This window comes from Capsicum annuum, chromosome 9 (genome assembly GCF_002878395.1).
Source record: "Capsicum annuum cultivar UCD-10X-F1 chromosome 9, UCD10Xv1.1, whole genome shotgun sequence".
Lineage (NCBI taxonomy): Eukaryota > Viridiplantae > Streptophyta > Magnoliopsida > Solanales > Solanaceae > Capsicum > Capsicum annuum.
Window position 1 is genome coordinate 144,566,424 of NC_061119.1, and position 17,736 is coordinate 144,584,159.

Below are 17,736 nucleotides of genomic sequence, written 5' to 3' on the forward strand. Positions count from 1 at the left end.
TAACAAAACAAACATGCAGGACCTACCTTGGAGGATCTCAAAGTATGAAATCAAAAGATAGGAAGCAATCAATGAAGATCTCACACCAACATGGAAAGAATAAAATCAAAGATTGACCGACCTTGGAGGAGTTTAAAATAAGGAATCAAAAGATATTTACACACGGAATAATTAATGAAGATTTCAGATCAAAAATTCGAAAAGCAATCAAAAGAGACAATCAATATGAGGCAAGATCTGATGAAGACCAAGCAAGAAAAAAGATTGTATTTCCTATACAGACATATCTGATATGGATCAATCCAGAAAAGGAAAAAATATACCGGACATATCTGATATGGACGTGCTAACGATACGAGCCTTCAATCAAGGAATCCATACAAATCCTTGATTGAAAGAAAATTTCTTAGATTTTTCTCTTAAGAGCAATGAGGCAGCAAAGATGAAGACTATACAAGAGCACAAGCAATCAGAAGGATGAGCACGTAACTTCACTAGAACTACAATTCTGTCTCATCTTTTAATTCTTCATAAAGCTTTGTAACTCTCTTAATTTACAATTGTTACAAAAAGAAAAGAATAGGCAGTCCTTAGTTATACTAATTGTGATTGTCACAAAAACTGGACAGTGTTAAGCTTGGATCCAGGACTTGTCCATTTATGTTGCAATCAATATTTCACGCCAAGCTCTAAAGGAAATCCTCATAACCTAAGGAGACTGAAATAGGCACCACATTGGTGATCTGAAACAATATAAATTCTCCGTCTTCTTGTATACTTCATTTCCTGTCTTTAAGATATTTCGGATTTACTATTTATACTAATCTTGGGGTGAGTCGACTGACCAAGTTGATCAGTTGACTCGAAAAAGATTTCAATTCCTCCCCCCCCCCCCCCCCCCCCACCCCCCCCCCTACTTGAATTTCAACCTTCCCATTGCAACATACTATTTATTTGCCATCAGTGACTTTTGTGTAGCAAGCAGTTACAAACCAACTTAACCCGTGTAAACTCATTTTTTTGTTCTCATTGCTTCAACTCGGAAGTTGGAACAGCTAAGGCTCGGAGAAAATTATTCAGAAAACAGGGTTGAAAGATATTAACACTCCTAATTATATCCTAAGACCCTATTAGGAAATGAAAAGGAAAAAAGCAAGCTCTTAACTCTTCGTGCCTCCAACATCTTATTAGAAAATCTGACAAGTTTTCTGCTGGTTCTTAACCAACACAGCCAGTTGTTAACTGGAGCTTAGAATCAACTCATAGAATGTAACAGACCTTTCATTAATAGCAGGAGCGGTTAACTGTCTTAAGTATTGTAGAGATGGATTTCATGAAAGAGAATATGGAGATTCCTCTGTAGGAATTGACACATTGACCTCCATATACTCATCCTTCAACAACCCCAATAGGGATTAGCAGGTGCCGTTGTATTCCACTTCTTTTGCCTGCAAAATATTTGACATGGCTCTACTAATACAGGCCAAAATGAGTGGTTTGGGCACTCGTCAATAGACAGTCATGAAACTGCTTTACATCATACATGATTTATTCACATACTATGGATGACACTCTATACAACTCAAATTTACAAAGCATATCCTCTGACGTCACCTATCAGAGAATAAATCTTTTGGTATCAGATAGCAGAAAGCTTCTAGATAGTATATATACATATATATGACAAAACATTAATTGAAAACATATCATGCCACTGCCTAGTTAGTTCTCTTTGAGCTTATACACAGTCCCAACGTATTCTTCTTCATCCCAAAGGAAGGAACCAAAAGCAATAGCCTCCAAAACAATTCTCTTCAAACTTGCCAATGAAGTCGAAATTACTTCATCACTTGCCACCAAACCTGTCTTTTTATCACCGAAGAGTGCATGGCTATGCTTCTAAATCAGATTCAGGGCCTCCTTGGACTTCGGCTTCGCACACATCTGCAATGTTTCTGGGTCAAAACTCATCACATAATACTTCAGATTGTTTTGCTTCTTTTCACGGATAAGTGGTATTTGACCAACTGATGTAGATCGTGTGCTGCTGGAGCGATCAATGGGAACAATCCCCGATCCTAAGGACCGAATCTCTGAAAGTAAGAGTTGGTTGGAATTAGCAAGACCAAGGTCAGGGTTGACATGATAAAGTTTCTGCTCCAAATGGTGTCTCAAGGAAGCTGACTTCAAAAAATACCCATATAAAGGAACTTCTGTACTTAGTAGGGGACCAATTGTCTGCCACATTTGACTTCTCTTTCCAACCTAGAACAGTAGTAAGATGTTCCCTAACCATTTCCAGTACTTCAGAGCTATGGATAGACTCAAGTTCTCAGTCCTTGCAAGGCCGTATGAAAGCCTGGGAACCAAGTGCACTCTGATTCCAGAAAACTTTTAAGATGTTAGCATGTACATAATGTCTTCAACAGCAGCTTGACACTCCTGCTCTTTTACTTTAGCAATCCTCCTGCGATAACAATATATTCAAATTTCAGTAAGATAGTCTATACCGAGATGAACAAGTATCAGGTAATCTAACAATGAATCGTTCAAACAATTATTCCTATCATCATCGCACAAAAACCACCAACATTTACCTACTATTTGTCATTTTGCTGATGAATTAGGCACCAAAACAATGGCATGTCAAGCTCCTACCAGAGATTCCTTGTATAATATCAAAAATAGTTACATTCCTCAAAGAGCTGTTGCAAAAGTAAAATAGAATAGGAAACAAAATTTTGAAGAAAACCCCTCTTCCGTGTCATTTTGAAAGCACTCCTGACTGCTTAATGGAAATAAAGGAGGGCAACGTCGATAAAAGATAGCCTCCTATCCATGGCCACAACATTTTCGCTTTCTCCCATGTTCCACACGCTCAACATCACGTTTCTTACATTTGTCCTCAACTTGGTACTGCGATTCTTTCTAAAAAAATGAATTTGAAATTCTACAAATTAAACATTCATAAATCATTCAGGGGACAAGAACATGATAATCGCACAAAAATACCACCAGAACCGAACTGAAATTGAAATCATAGAATGCAAAAGCAGATAATTCTTAATTAACTAAATTCCATGATGACTATATTTGTATTGTTGTTGCACTACTGCAGCTTATTTTCAATGAGGATGTCACGTTGAAGACATCATTTATGCTGGACTACATTCTGAAGAATGATTTTTCTATCTGTGAAGAAATATAAGAGAAGAATATTATTGAATTGTTGTAACTACATTATTACATTGAGGCCCTATTTATAGACAATACATTCCAATCTTTTTCCTAATAGGACACTACATTACAATCCTTTTCCAAGTAGGATTTTATATGTTATTCCTATTCCTACTCATATTCTAACAGTCCCCCTCAAGCTGGTGCATAGAAGACATATGTACCAAGCTTGTTATGGATGTAACTAATATGAGAATCGGTGAGGGACTTGGTGAAGATATCTGCAAGAAAACTGATAAGGATTGTTTTGGACGTCTGGGAGACCTCAATTGAAACGGAACAAACTGAAAAAATGATCCGAAAAGTAGTAAATATTGCCGTAAAGTCGATGTGTCGCGGGAAAATTGCCGAAAACTGGTATAAAATATACGGGTCATCTCGAAATCAAGAGACGAGTAGATCTTGAACATGAAAATCACCGGAAACTTAGCCGAAACATGCTCACACACCGGATTATTAGATTTGATGGATGAAAAGTGACTACAATTTGAGGAAAAAAAAAGTATATGGGTAGGGTCGGAATGATGATACGACCCTACTGAAAAAGAGAAATATGTGTAGGGTCGAAATGATGGCACCACCTTATTGAGAAATAGAAATTATATGAGTAGGGTCGGAATGACGGCACGATCCTACTAGAAAAGATAAATTATATGGGCAGGGTCGGAACGATGGCACGACCCTACTGAAAAAGATTTGAGGAGTCACCAGAAAGATGCATGGTGCTATGCAACTCAGATATGAGACAGTAGTCCGAAAAGATGCATGGTGCAACGCAAATCAGATATGAGAAAATAGTCACTAAAAAGAAGTACGGTGCTAAGAAAAATAGATATGAAAAAGTAGTCACCGGACAGATGCACGGTGCTACGCAAAGATATGAGAAAATAGTCACTAGAAAGATACACAATGAGTCAGTGACCCAACTTTTGCTAACATAATCATTGGCCAGACGGGCGGCATATATGGATTATAGCCGCCCGTCGGCAGCAGAAACTCTTTGATTCTTTTACCAAGATCGTGGAAGCTTTGATACCATATGAGAAATATAGGAGAAGAATATTATTGAATTGTTGTAACTACATTATTACATTGAGGCCCTATTTATAGACAATACATTCCAATTCTTTTCCTAATAGGACACTACATTACAATCCTTTTCCAAGTAGGATTTTATATGATATTCCTACTCATATTCTAACACTGTCATTCATCTACTTCATGCAATTGTAACTCGGATAATGAGATTAAATGGAAAAGAAAAAAAATAAATGAAGTCTATAAACTCAATGATAATCGATAATTTGGTGATACCACAGCAAGCTTATGCTCCTGCATCGTCAGCTTTATTGAACGGTATGCTCGATATTCGTACAATTGTGGTGAGCAAAATGAATTAAGTCACTAAGGTGTCATATGGTAGGGTGTATAAGAATAGTGTAGAATATGGTATATTAGTAATGATGATATTAGTTATGCTTGCATTAGTTATGATGAATTTTTTCTTATGTAGTGTTTGACTTGGTGTAATAAAAATAATACGCATTGAATAATTTCTAAAACAAATTATTTACCAAAATCCTCTCCACAAATATGGTGGAAAGGATGTGGAAAAGGTTTTGAGGGGCACTTGTGCCTTTAACTATGCTAATGCATGCATTAGAACTCGTTGCATCTCTAATACCATGGAACTCCATTGCATCTCTAATACCATGGAGTTCCATGTATTAGTTATACACACCTTAATACCAAGTAGAGCGTATAACTAATTAGTTATATATAGGTTGAAAAAGTGTGTCAAACAATGTACTAGTAATACGCAAACTAATGCATGCATTATCTTTTCCAATGCACCATACCAAGCGACCCCTAAGTATCTTATTTGGGATTTGTTGTTCATTGAGAACTAGAACTAGAGAAGACTTAAATGGGTCACTTTCGAAATATTTGGATTTCAGTATTATCTTACTCAGTTTTGAGGATTTGAGCTTCCTAATTATTTTACTCAACTTCAGCTAGGATTTGATATTTCTTTCTAATGACTCCAGTTAAAATCATTTTGTTTAATCTTCATATATATTGGATGTCATGCTTCTGGCAGAAGGTTGAAATTTGTTGTTGATGATCATCAACTGTCACGACCTAAGTTCATCGCACATATTGTCCACCTTAGGCCTAGGCCCGCAAATGATTCGGTATTCGGACTACGTCACATCGAGACTCAAGCACGCGTAGTATGTGAACTTGAGTCATGCCTTATGAAGCTCTATACTTACCTCACCCATTCCAATGTAGAATTCAACTAAGGTGTCATATCCACACCATCTTCAGAAAATTGCCAGCTTAGAAGCCTACTTGACCCACCCCCATCAGCGGTCAGCCTTCAGGGGGGTCGCATACCCCTCCACCCCCCTCTCTTAGGGACTAAGGGGGCGTTTAGTAGAGTGTATTATTAGAAATAGTTCATGTATTAAGTGTGGTATTATGTAGTACTATGTTTGGTAAGATTTTAGATCAATGTATAACTACATGTATTAGTTATACACCCTACATGGTATTATATAGGGTGTATAACTAACAATCCCATTTGGTAGTATTAGTAATACATGAGTTTTAATACCATGAGACTAATATGTGTAAAGACAAAAATATCCCTCAAATTCTTTTAAGCATTTTTTATATTTTTTATATTTGTACTAATAAATTTATTTAAATAAATTAATTTACAAATTTTATTATTTAGAGAGAGTTGTCCAATGTTAAATAAAATCCAATATCAATCGAATATAGAGGGTACACCGTGCTATCAAGGATTTCGATAGTGGCACATCACACCTGAAAATTGGTAACAAATTTTTACTCATATTTTAATTTTTAACTTGACTAATTTAATGAAATAGAAAATCCCACAAAAATTCAAAGGTATAATTGTAAAGGAGATTTTTGTAGATCTTAAATCAAACACAGTACATGGTATATCTACTTTTTAATACAATGAACCAAACACTTGATAAAAATAATCCAAGCACTACAATCCCTGCATTACTAATCTCTGCATTGCTTATCTTCGTACCAAACGACCCCCAAGCATCCTCACTAGCGAGGTTTGCCCCACTATTGTTATGAGGGAGCATTGGCTCTAATACCATATCCATATTTTTCACGACCTAATTACATGACACATATTGTCTGCTCTGGGCCTAGGCCCGCACGGATTTGTCTTTTAGGCTAAGCCACATCGAGCCCCAACAGAGAACATACCATGTAAACTTGAGTCACTCTTATAAAGCTCTTTACTTCCCTCTCCCATGTCCAAACCTAAGTTGCTCGAACTCGGGTGCGGGTGTCCGATACGGGTACGGATCTAGAGGTCAGATCCTTCACGGTCTCAGTTTAAAGATTCGGGGATATGGATCTAGAGATGGATACGGGTGCAGAGATTCGGTAAAAAATAATTTAAATATCTAAAAATAGAGTTGTAAAACATAAATTATGAGATATTATGTGGAAAACTAGAGGAGAAATAATTGTTCAAGAAGAAAATCCTGAAAGAAGATAAAAAGAAAAGCATCAACATCAACAAACCCAGTGTATTCCCACCTGGTGGGGTCTGGGGGGGGGTAGGATGTACGCAGTCCATACCTCTACCTCTGACGAAGTAGAAAGGCTGTTTCCGATAGACCCCCGGCTCAAGACACGCGGTACCACACAAACACATAGTAAAGCACAGCACAAGGTTACAAGATTACATAACATAAATACGGCACCCATAAGTAATCTAAAACAAAGGAAAACACACAGATCCATAATAAAACATGGGACACGGACTCCTAACATGAATAAACCCCCACCAAGTAGTTCCCTACACTAGCGACTCCGGCTGGCCCTAGTCCTCTGCCCTGATTCGCGTCCTCCAGACCTTCCTATCTAGGGTCATGTCCTCGGTGAGCTGTAACTGCTACATGTCTCGCCTAATCACCTCACCCCAGTACTTCTTCGGCCTACCCCTACCCCGCTTAAACCCATTCAACGCTAGCCTCCCACACCTACGGACCGGGGCATCCATGCCCCTCCTCTTCACGTGTCCGAACCATCTCAATCGGGCTTCCCGCATCTTGCACTCCACTGGTGTCACACCAACCTTCTCCCGGATGTTCTCATTCCGAACTCTATCCCCTCTAGTCAGCCCACACATCCAGCGCAACATCCGCATTTCTGCCACCCTCATCTTTTGGATGTGGGAGTTCTTCACTGGCCAACACTCCGCTCCATACAACATGGCCGGACGAACTACCGCCCTGTAGAATTTGCCTTTAAGCTTAGGCGGCACCTTCTTATCACACAGCACCCCCGACGCGAGCTTCCACTTCATCCATCCCGCCCCAATACGGTGCGAGACATCCTCATCAATCTCACCGTTACTCTGGATCACGGACCCGAGATACTTGAAACTCTCCCTCTTACCTACCTCCTGTGATTCCAGCTTCACTACTACCTCGTTCTCCCTCCTCATGTCACTAAACTTGAATTCCACATACTCTGTCTTGCTTCTGCTCACCCTGAACCCTTTATACTCAAGGGTTTGCCTCCACACCTCTAATTTGTCGCTCACACCCTCTCGGGTCTCAGCTATCAGAACTACTACATCGTCTGCAAAAAGCATACACCACGGCACCTCCCCTTGAATACGCCGCGTCAACATATCCATTACCACTGCAAACAAAAAGGGACTAAGAGTAGATCCCTGATGCAACCCTGTCCGGACCGTGAAATGTTCTGAGTCTCCTCCCGCCGTCCTCACCTTAGTTTTCGCTCCATCATACATATCCTTGATTGCTCTGATGTATGCCAGCGGTACTCCCCTCACCTCCAAGCATCTCCAAAGCACCTCCCTAGGGACTTTGTCGTAGGCCTTCTCCAGGTCGATAAACACCATGTGCAGGTCCTTCTTCCTCTCCCTATACTGTTCCACCAACCTCCGTACCAGGTGAATTGCCTCCGTCGTCGAGCGGCCAGGCATAAATCCAAACTGGTTTTCTGAAATAGACACTATCCGTCTCAGCCTCACCTCGACCACTCTCTCCCAGATTTTCATAGAGTGACTCAGTAACTTAATACCCCTATAGTTGTTGCAACTCTGGATGTCCCCCTTATTCTTATAGAGAGGTATCATGGTGCTCCACCTCCAAGCCTCGGGCATCTTTGCCGTCTTGAAGATTTCATTAAACAATCCCGTCAACCACCTCAGACCAGCCTCTCCAAAAGATAAAAAGAAAAGCAATAACATAAAAATTTCTATATACAAGGCATTCCATTTTCTTCAATTTCATCTTAGCTTTTGTTTTGATTACATAACTTATTAAATCTATCCGGACTTTCCCAACTGATTTTGGTCAAAGTACCCAAAATTGGTTGACCAGATCGGGTACGGATCTCACACCCACACCCACACCCACACTCACACCCATGTCGTGTCAACACGGGTGCGGCACCGAAAGTGAAGAGTCCGAGTAACTTAGGTCCGAACCATCTTTAGAAGGTTGTCAGCCTAGAAGCATTCCATTCTTGCCTTACCCATCCTCATTAGTCCATCCTTCATCAGGGGTGTCACTACGTTGTTTCCTTGTTTATATAATGGAATTAATGATCAGATGTCCAGAATTTTTGCATTCCACGACTTCAAACTCAGCTTGAGTTTGGTTCTGGTGGTATTTCGGTTCAATTAGCAAGATCTTATCCCTTTATAATTTACGAGTTCCTAATTTATAGAATTTTAATAGCGGAAGTTATGCTCTTTGGATTACCAAGCTGAGAACAAAAGAAAAAGACATGAAGTTGAACATGCTGGAAATGCAAGAAAGTAAACTCTTTTGGTCAAAGATTGGTGGCTACCTTCTATTAACTTCGTCTTCCTTTACTTTTCATTGACTAGTTGAAAGCTTTCAATATGCCATTAAAAGAGCGAGTTAGTTCAATTTTTCTTTTTCTGTCCCTGTGTGAATGCATCGCTGAATCCGTCTTTCCCAGCTCAAGTACCTATTCATTCGCAAAACATGTGATGTAGTTTGATAAAGGACTACACAAGCTTGCGGCCAAGATTTCCAATGGAACGGCTCAAGAAATGATATCAATCGACAATCATATTTAGTGAATATGGAAAACAAGGAAATTATTAAGTATAAAAATATCCGATAAGTCTTAAGCCTCTTTGGATGGGCTTATAAGCCAAAAATCATAGGTTGGGAAATCTAACTTTTGGCTTATTTTTGTTCTTTTGATTTAAAAACAAGTGCTTAAAATCACTTTTTTTATTCTACCAAAACACTACAAAACTGCTTAAAAATTATTCTGTCTTAAAAGTGCCTAAAATAAGCAAATCCAAACAGGCTCTTAGGCTGCAATATATTCTGAACTAGTATCTTTACCTGAGGTTCTCGTAGTGAAAGATGATATAGATGAAGCATTTTCAGATCCAAAAACATCAGAGTTTAAAAGTATTATACATGATACATGTTCATTTTGTAGGCTTAACCTACAGGTTATTGCAATAAAAAATGGACTTAACATACCCGCGTCAGATATCACATCGATCAAGTCATGTCATCACTAGGTAATCGCTATTCAAGTTTCAAAAAGTTTCATTCCTACGCAAGGCACAAGATATTTCTGGGACTGCATAATCAATTAGAGAATTATTGTATCCTGGATTGCAACTTTGCTAATAACACTACTAATTGGTCCATATCTATAAGAAAACTATCTGCAACAATATATTGATTAACATTGAGGACACTAACTCACAGAAGCAAAACCTTCACTCATGTATTGCTTTGCCAAAACAATGCATTTTAAAGGTAATGTAGTTCGAAGACACTAACACAAACACGGTAGTCTATCTTCAACTGAGAAAAGAACTTAATCAAGCGAAACGAAGAAACTCATAAACTATTATAAGTTGACACAAATTAATAGTGATTGATAATTTCTTTGCGCCTCATCATGTCCTTTCTGATTGCAAGCATCAATGCAAGATTACTACGCCAAGTATCTCAAAACCATTCGGTGAATGAAGATATTGTTGTTTTCCAAGTACAAAATCTATATTAATCAACAAGAACTTCAAACTCAAGTTCAAACAATTTATGAACTATCAAATGAAGTTCAAACTATTTTCTAGAAAAATAGTAAAATCAAAGTTTAGAAAGAGATAAAGATAGAAAGAATCAAATCCACGGAATTCACAGTGTGTCCTTAAGAAATTTATTCCCCACAAGTACCCGAGGTTAATGGAATATATCTTCCCAGGATAAAATGATTCACTTAAGCAAATAGTGGCACCTCAAATTTGCTAAACTACTAACTCACTCAACGATTGTAGATCACACTTGAATTTTTTCACAAAGAAGAGAGTAATTTTTACTTCAAAAGTTCATGCCTTTACCTGAAGAAAAATTCAGGTATTTATAGTCAAAAGGTGGTGCTTCAGTAAGGAAGCAATGGTTCTTGAAAAGCCGTAACTTTCTGAAACACCACCGACCTGCGGACCCCACATACGCCCGCAGGTGGACCTCATGCGACCGCAGGTCATTAATTATCAATTTTCAGAATGTTTTCATGTCATGTGATGACCTAGGTGCGTCCGCAGATGGGCACCTGCGCATGCATATCGTCACTTCGTTATCAAACAGTGCCTCGAAGGGCCGCTTCCCTTTGAGGTGTGTCATGGCATGCGTCTGCACATGCTCAGGTGCGTCCACATCTGGAGACAATTTTCTTTCAAATTTTTTTATTACAATATCACTAATTTTCAAGTTTCAAATTAATTTTGTCCAAAAAGATAATCTCTGAATCGATCATTTTCCAAATCCAAATTTGAATCCGAAGTCGAGCCGAGCTCGACAACGCGAGGCTTGTCTTGTTCTTGCCTCACTATCCACATGGATGAGTGCTTCTATACATAAGAACAAGAATTTTCCTTCCTCCCACCAATGTGGGAGAAAATTCCTTTTCTAAAGTGAATAAACACTTCACCTTTTCCTCTATTTTCCGTTTACTTTCACTTAGAACCTATCAGATAATGATGATAACGCAACTATCTTAAGCATTTTTAAGAGAGAAAGGAAAAGAGCAGAGATGAAAGAATGTAATGTAAACAATAGTCTTTGAATAGGTGGAAAATGAAAGGCGAATAGCCAGACTATGGATTTTCTTTTACAAGTACAGCTGAATTATTGATTGATTGAGAGAGAGAGAGAGAGAGAGAGAGAGAAAGACGAGTAATTAAATTGGTTTTGTCAACCTCAAGTAAATGTATAAGTACACGTAAATATCTCCCAACTCTTTCACTAATTTAGTGGTTAATTGAGTTTTAGTTTGTGCTATATTTGCTCCAGGCTCCAACATCTGTTGTCCAAATCTATCCAGTTGAATCCTCCTCTTAACATGATAATACCAAACAAGATCAAGAATTTGGTAAATAATCATCCCTATTACTCTCTACCATCAAAATCAATAATCCAAAACAAAGGAACGAACACTTAGTGAGACTCAGAAGTTCTATGTACCTAAGAAACAAAACCAATGGTTTTACTGTGTAGTATGATTCGTATAAATAAGTCCTTTTTCTTTATTCGAGTTCTACAAATACAATTCTATCTCTAGATACAATATTCAAGAGAAGAGAATCAGGGGATTTCCACCAACAGAACTTTGGAATGTTAGTTCAACTCTGCAGTGACCCTTTGCTTTTTAAGCTTTAAACTTGGTTATAGAAACGCTGAATATAGAAGTGAAAAAAAGAGCATGTCAGTCAAGGAAGCTAGAAACATCAGAGGCTAACTGGTGGACACAATTACCCACCTGGTATCTACACGAGGTTTTTACTAGCCCAGAGCCCCAATTAACTATCAGCATAAAGATATACAAACGTATCCAGTAAGTATATGGCATTCATAGACATGACACAAATACTGAGGCGTTCTTGCAGTAGGGATAATTAAAGATAGTAAAGCCAATTTTTTGATAAAAGAATAAAACCAAGTACTAAAACAAGTATGGAAAAAGCAAATCAGAGAGGTAAGAGGGCAAAAAGAAATAATTGCACAAACCTATGCAGAAAAGCTTCATCAGATTCCAAGCTCAGATTCACCCGAGCCACAGCTTCATACCGTTCATAAGCCAACTTCTCCAACTGTTTCTGAACGGCGACATGGAAGTACTTACTATCATTCTGAAGCACAGTGCTCAGCCGCCTCCCAGCCTGCGTTGTTGGTTCCAGCGGCGCGTTGAAGCCACTGAATTCACACTTACTGCTGCTGCTACTACTACCACTGACCACTATAAACAACGATCTTCTACAACCGACAGAAGAATTGTTGAAAACAAAAGGGGTTGATGATGATAGCAAAGTCTTCACCGTAAAAGGTAAAGACTGATGAAGGGAAATTTTGGTATAGGAGAAGGAGAGGCCACAATCCATTCAACAAGCAATCAGCTAAAACCCTTTTCAGAAATTAGGAAATGGATAAGAGGGAGAGAGGATAAGGATTGTGACTTATCCACTCAAAAAGCAACAACAACAACAACAACAACAAACCCAGTATATTCCCACATAGTGGGGTCTGGGGAGGGTAGAATGTACGCAGTCCATACCACTACCTCTAGGGAGGTAAAAAGGCTGTTTCCGATAGACCCCCGGCTCAAGACAAAAGACATTAAACAGAAACATCAAAATCGTAGAACATGATACAAATAAAATAGGTACGACACTCGCAATTAGAGAAAAGAAAAAAGAAATACATACGTAAATCAATAACTCAAGTCATAAATAAATAGATAAATACATAAATTTGCCAACAAACGACAGCAAGTCCACCTACTTACTGACTACTACTCCTCCACACCCTTAGCCCTCTACTCTAATGCTTTTCCTCCATAACTTTCTATCCAGGGTCATGTCCTCAGTCAGCTGTAACTGCTCCATGTCACGTTAAATCACTTCTCTCCAGCGTTTTTTCGGTCTACCCCTACCCCGCTTGAAACCTTCCAAGGCCAACCTCTCACACCTACGAACTGGGGCAAAACCTCTCCACTCGAAAAGCGTTTGTACTATTCAACCGTGGACCGTGCTTTGTCTTAACTCGCTGGGGAATTACGTCTCCCTCTTGGTAAAAAGCGGCAGCATCAATTTATGGCAACTTCTTGTAAGACGCACTTTGACTACAACAAATATTCACTATTTCTCGGAGAAAAATTCACTTTATTAAAAAAAAAAAATTGGTCATAAAAATTCAAGTTCAAATTTAAAGTTGTATTTTAGAAAGTGAATAAGTTTCAATTTGCTTTTACTTTTTTTCACTCCCACTTCTTTCATAATAACATTTTAAAACAACTCCACTTTATATACATGCACATGGCAAAACAACTCAAATTCTTTAGTGTGGGAAGAACTTTGAGTATGAATAAAATTCATAAGGAACTTATCTCTCTGAGTTGAGAGTTTCTTCATCGATTAAGTTTTCGTATAAGATTTTACTCGGGTCAACTTTAAATGAGCATAACTCATAGAATATGAAGCATTTTGGGCTCAAAACCCACCAAATTAAAGATTTTTGAGTTTTCTTTTCAATGCCACTGATCGTTCGTTTATTCGATTTGGAGTAGAAAGTTATGATTGTTTTACTAAAATGTATCAGTGCTGAAAATTTTTTTGTGAATCGCCGAATAGTTTGGCAATGCGCCAAACTCACCCGAAAACCTTAAAATATCATTCATTTTGGAGATCTAAGAATGCACTTTGGCAAACTGCCTGATATTTGATGATCTCACCTCTAAATTGCTGAAATAGACATCTGGATACATTAAAAGGTCATTTTTCGACTTTTGCCACTTTCTTTTTATTTCCCATTAGCCCTAAGTTGATATTTTCCCTCCTCCTCATCCTCCAACCCCAAGGCATGTTACTCCAATGCAATTTTAAGTAATATCGAGTATTTCAATCATTTTTTTTTCACAATTATTCATGCAATCCTACACCAAAACCTAGGATTTTCAAGAAAAACTCAATCAAGACTCCAAGAACTGAATTCTTGAAACTTTCCTCGGATTAGAGTTTCTCCTTAACTTCTTGAAAAAACAATTAAGGTATGTAGGACTTCAATGAGGATTTTCTTTCATCCTCATGTCCAAAACTCCTCCGTTTTTATGAATTTAATTTCATAGTTAGGGTTTACAAACCCACTTCTAAATTTACCATTTTTATGATCCAATTGTATTATTTCTTTAGGTCTTCACTCATGATTATGAATTTTATGACTATTGTATTTCCTGTTTACACTTAGCAAGGTTCTTATTGCGCTTTTGATTCTTGACATGATCTTGACTATTGTTGTTGAAGCTTATATTCTAAATAGGGATGGTAATGGGATGATGTGGTGCGAGTGTGATTATTTTCTTAAACCCGCGAATTTGATAACCACCTCGCACCACATCGCATAACTTTTAGAGCCGCATAAATCCGCCCCACACATATCCGCGCACACCCACACTGCGAGCCCAAATTCTTTCTCGCTCTTTACTGGTTCACTAGAAGGACAATTAATAAAGGTAAAAATGAACTCTTTACAATTCACAAACAGCACTCCCTTTAGAGATACCATCTGTCTTTTCAACCAAATATCATATTCATTTATTGAGTTCTATTATAATTAGACAAGCATTGCCACCAGTGTTGAGCTAACAAGTAAATTATTATGACAACAAAATGGTGTATATAGTGTAATTTTTAGTACACAACTTCATAATTTACTTATGTTATCGCATTATTCTCTAGGGATGTTTCTTGAATTTGTCTTGATTTTCATTTTCTTGACAATTAGCTTATGAACATAAGCATACAAATTCTGCTCAAATGCTCTGTTCATATTGAAATGTCGAAAAGCTGACCAACATTAGATAAATTTGCCAAGCACCTTCACTTAAAATGCGCTACCAAAGCTACATTCTCATAAGCTCCAAGAAAAGAAATACAAGGTTGAACTTGAATACACATTGAGAGAAATGTACCCCAACTAAGAGCAAAAGAATCAACGAAAAGAGACAACGGAATAAAACACAAAAGGGTTATAGTATAACCTCCTTATTCCAGACTAAGTATTGTAGATACTAGTCTGCAAGAGAATGAACTTGAAAGACATACAGAGCAATTATTAACCACAGAGTATTACAATAAGGAAAAAGGTAAACTTAAGGTGTCTCCTTTTCTTCAATCTAGAAAGCCACCTTGCTTGTAACTTTCAACTACATCAATTAGAGTTTCCTCCAGTGGCCTACATGCCAATCAAACTTCTGCAGCTTCTCTGAACAAAAACTTGCATTCTCTGTCACATCGCTAAAACTGTAATGTATAACGTACATTTAGGATAATAGATTTAGATAAATGAGGAACTTCTATGTCTAAGAGCTCAACCAACGAGTGATTATTGTCCGATTTGAGCCTAGGGTTGTAGGGTCTATGGAGTTGTCTAAGCATCTCTTTGGGTAAGACATTTTAAAGTCATATAGTCTTAGGCCCAAAAGCCACAATATCACTACTGGACAAGGTTGTTACTATAATACTTATCAATACATCTAAGCATCTAATCACGCACTGAAAATAGAAAATGAAATAGCCATAAGAGAAGTTCCAATTTTCTTACGCTACTTTTTTTTTCTGTAACTCTTGAACCAGACACAAGAAACTAGACATTAGATTCCCACTAAAGAAGCATAAAATGGAAAAGAGAGAACTTCACCGTCTAGGATACTTGTAGTTGGGGTAGTGTTTCTTCAACATGGCAACTAAATCTTCTGATTTCACTCTATGAGCTGTGTAGTTGGGGTATGCAACAGTCTATTCTCAATTGAGATATGTTCAAGGAGGTGCATCGCCACTCAACCAGAAATCAACCCTTTCCCCTTTTGAAAGAGAACCACCATTCACCAAGACTCTTCAAAGATTAAGTATTATATTTTATAGTTATCCAGACTAATGATTCAACCTTCATTTTCTTGGGCTCAGCAAAATTTCTGCAGCTCCTTCCAATTTCCTCGATGACAGATGCAGGATCTTGTATACTAGGCATTGTCGACGATTCAAGATCTTCCCAGCTATGAAAACTGAAAAGCCTAGATACTAATCACAAATGCAATATTTATAGAAGGAAGATACACGCAAACCAACATTCTTGAAAAGATAATAGATTTTGATGACTCTAATAAATTTGGAACTAATATGCTTATGCTTTTCAATTTTTGGTGTTTCGGAATGGATCAAAGCATCCCATAAGTCGTAAGTGTTGGTAGAACTGAAGGTAAGGATATGTTATTGTTGCGCCCATAAAGCCGAATATCATCCCTCAAGACACTTGTGTTGACAACTCATCCAATTCTTGATGAGTAACATTAAAATTTTAAACCTAGTCCAGAATCAAAAAACAATTTTGCTACTTCTAAAAAGAGAAAGTCAATTTGAATTTTGCTACAAATTGTCAAGTTTATCTTTTATATAATTCTAGAATACTTAGCTATTAAGAAAATGAATTGTCAACTATGAGTTGTCAATGAATTGTGTATGAGTTGTCAATGAATTGTGTATGAGTTGTGTATGAGTTATATAAAGGCTTTTGAAGTCTATATACAGAGGCAATGACCTCTAGCTATGTAGTTTTTTAGTTCAACTCTTCTATTAATAAAACTTTGTGTTTTCTTTTTAGATCTTGGATTAAATTTTGTATTTTAATAGCTTTGGATTAAGCTCTTGTTATCCGTGGATTCGAATTGTCTTTAAAGCATTATCTTATAACACATTGAAGTTGTTCCTTCAACAAATTGTGTGGTTTACTTTATTTAACACATTAGAGAGTTTCTCAAAACATTGTGCTACATAAGTTTGGTATCAGAGCAATGGAGGATCTTACAATAAGGGTGAATAACCTAGAAGAAAGATTGGATCAATAAATCACTACTCTTCGTGAAGAACTCACTAGGAGGTTTGAAGAACTTGTTGTATTAGTGAGAAACAATCAAGGAGGTGTTTCCAGAAACCGGAGACAACATCAAGCTCAATATGCGGAAGGGGAAGATGATGTAGAGAAATATGATCTTTATGCACAACCAAGAATTGGTCATGAAAATGGTGGAGATATGTACAAGATTAAGGCTAAAATCCCAACTTTCAATGGTAATGTAAACATTGAAGGGTTTCTTGATTGGATCTATGAGGTGGAGACATTCTTTGAGATTATGAACATCCCTTCAGATTGTCGAGTACCATTGATGGCATATAAATTAAAAGGAGGTGTTGGATCTTAGTGGAATCGTCATCAAGAAGAGCTTCGTTTGAGGGGATGAAAATCATGTAAGATATTGGCCACAAATGAAAGCACTTCTAAAGGTTAGGTTCTTGCTTGTAGATTATGAACAAATCTTGTACCTACAATTCCATAACTATGTTCAAGGTAA

At 37.6% G+C, this 17,736-nt stretch overlaps 1 non-coding gene across 1 annotated transcript; it reads right to left on the bottom strand.

The window, feature by feature from the left end:
- Positions 1–1,477: 1,477 nt before the first annotated feature.
- On the bottom strand, positions 1,478–16,774 carry LOC107853298. The gene is made up of 2 exons (XR_007045027.1): positions 12,345–16,774; positions 1,478–2,467 (listed from the first exon to the last, which is right to left on the bottom strand). It is a non-coding gene; the product is annotated as a UV-B-induced protein At3g17800, chloroplastic (transcript).
- Between the last annotated feature and the right edge of the window lie 962 nt (positions 16,775–17,736).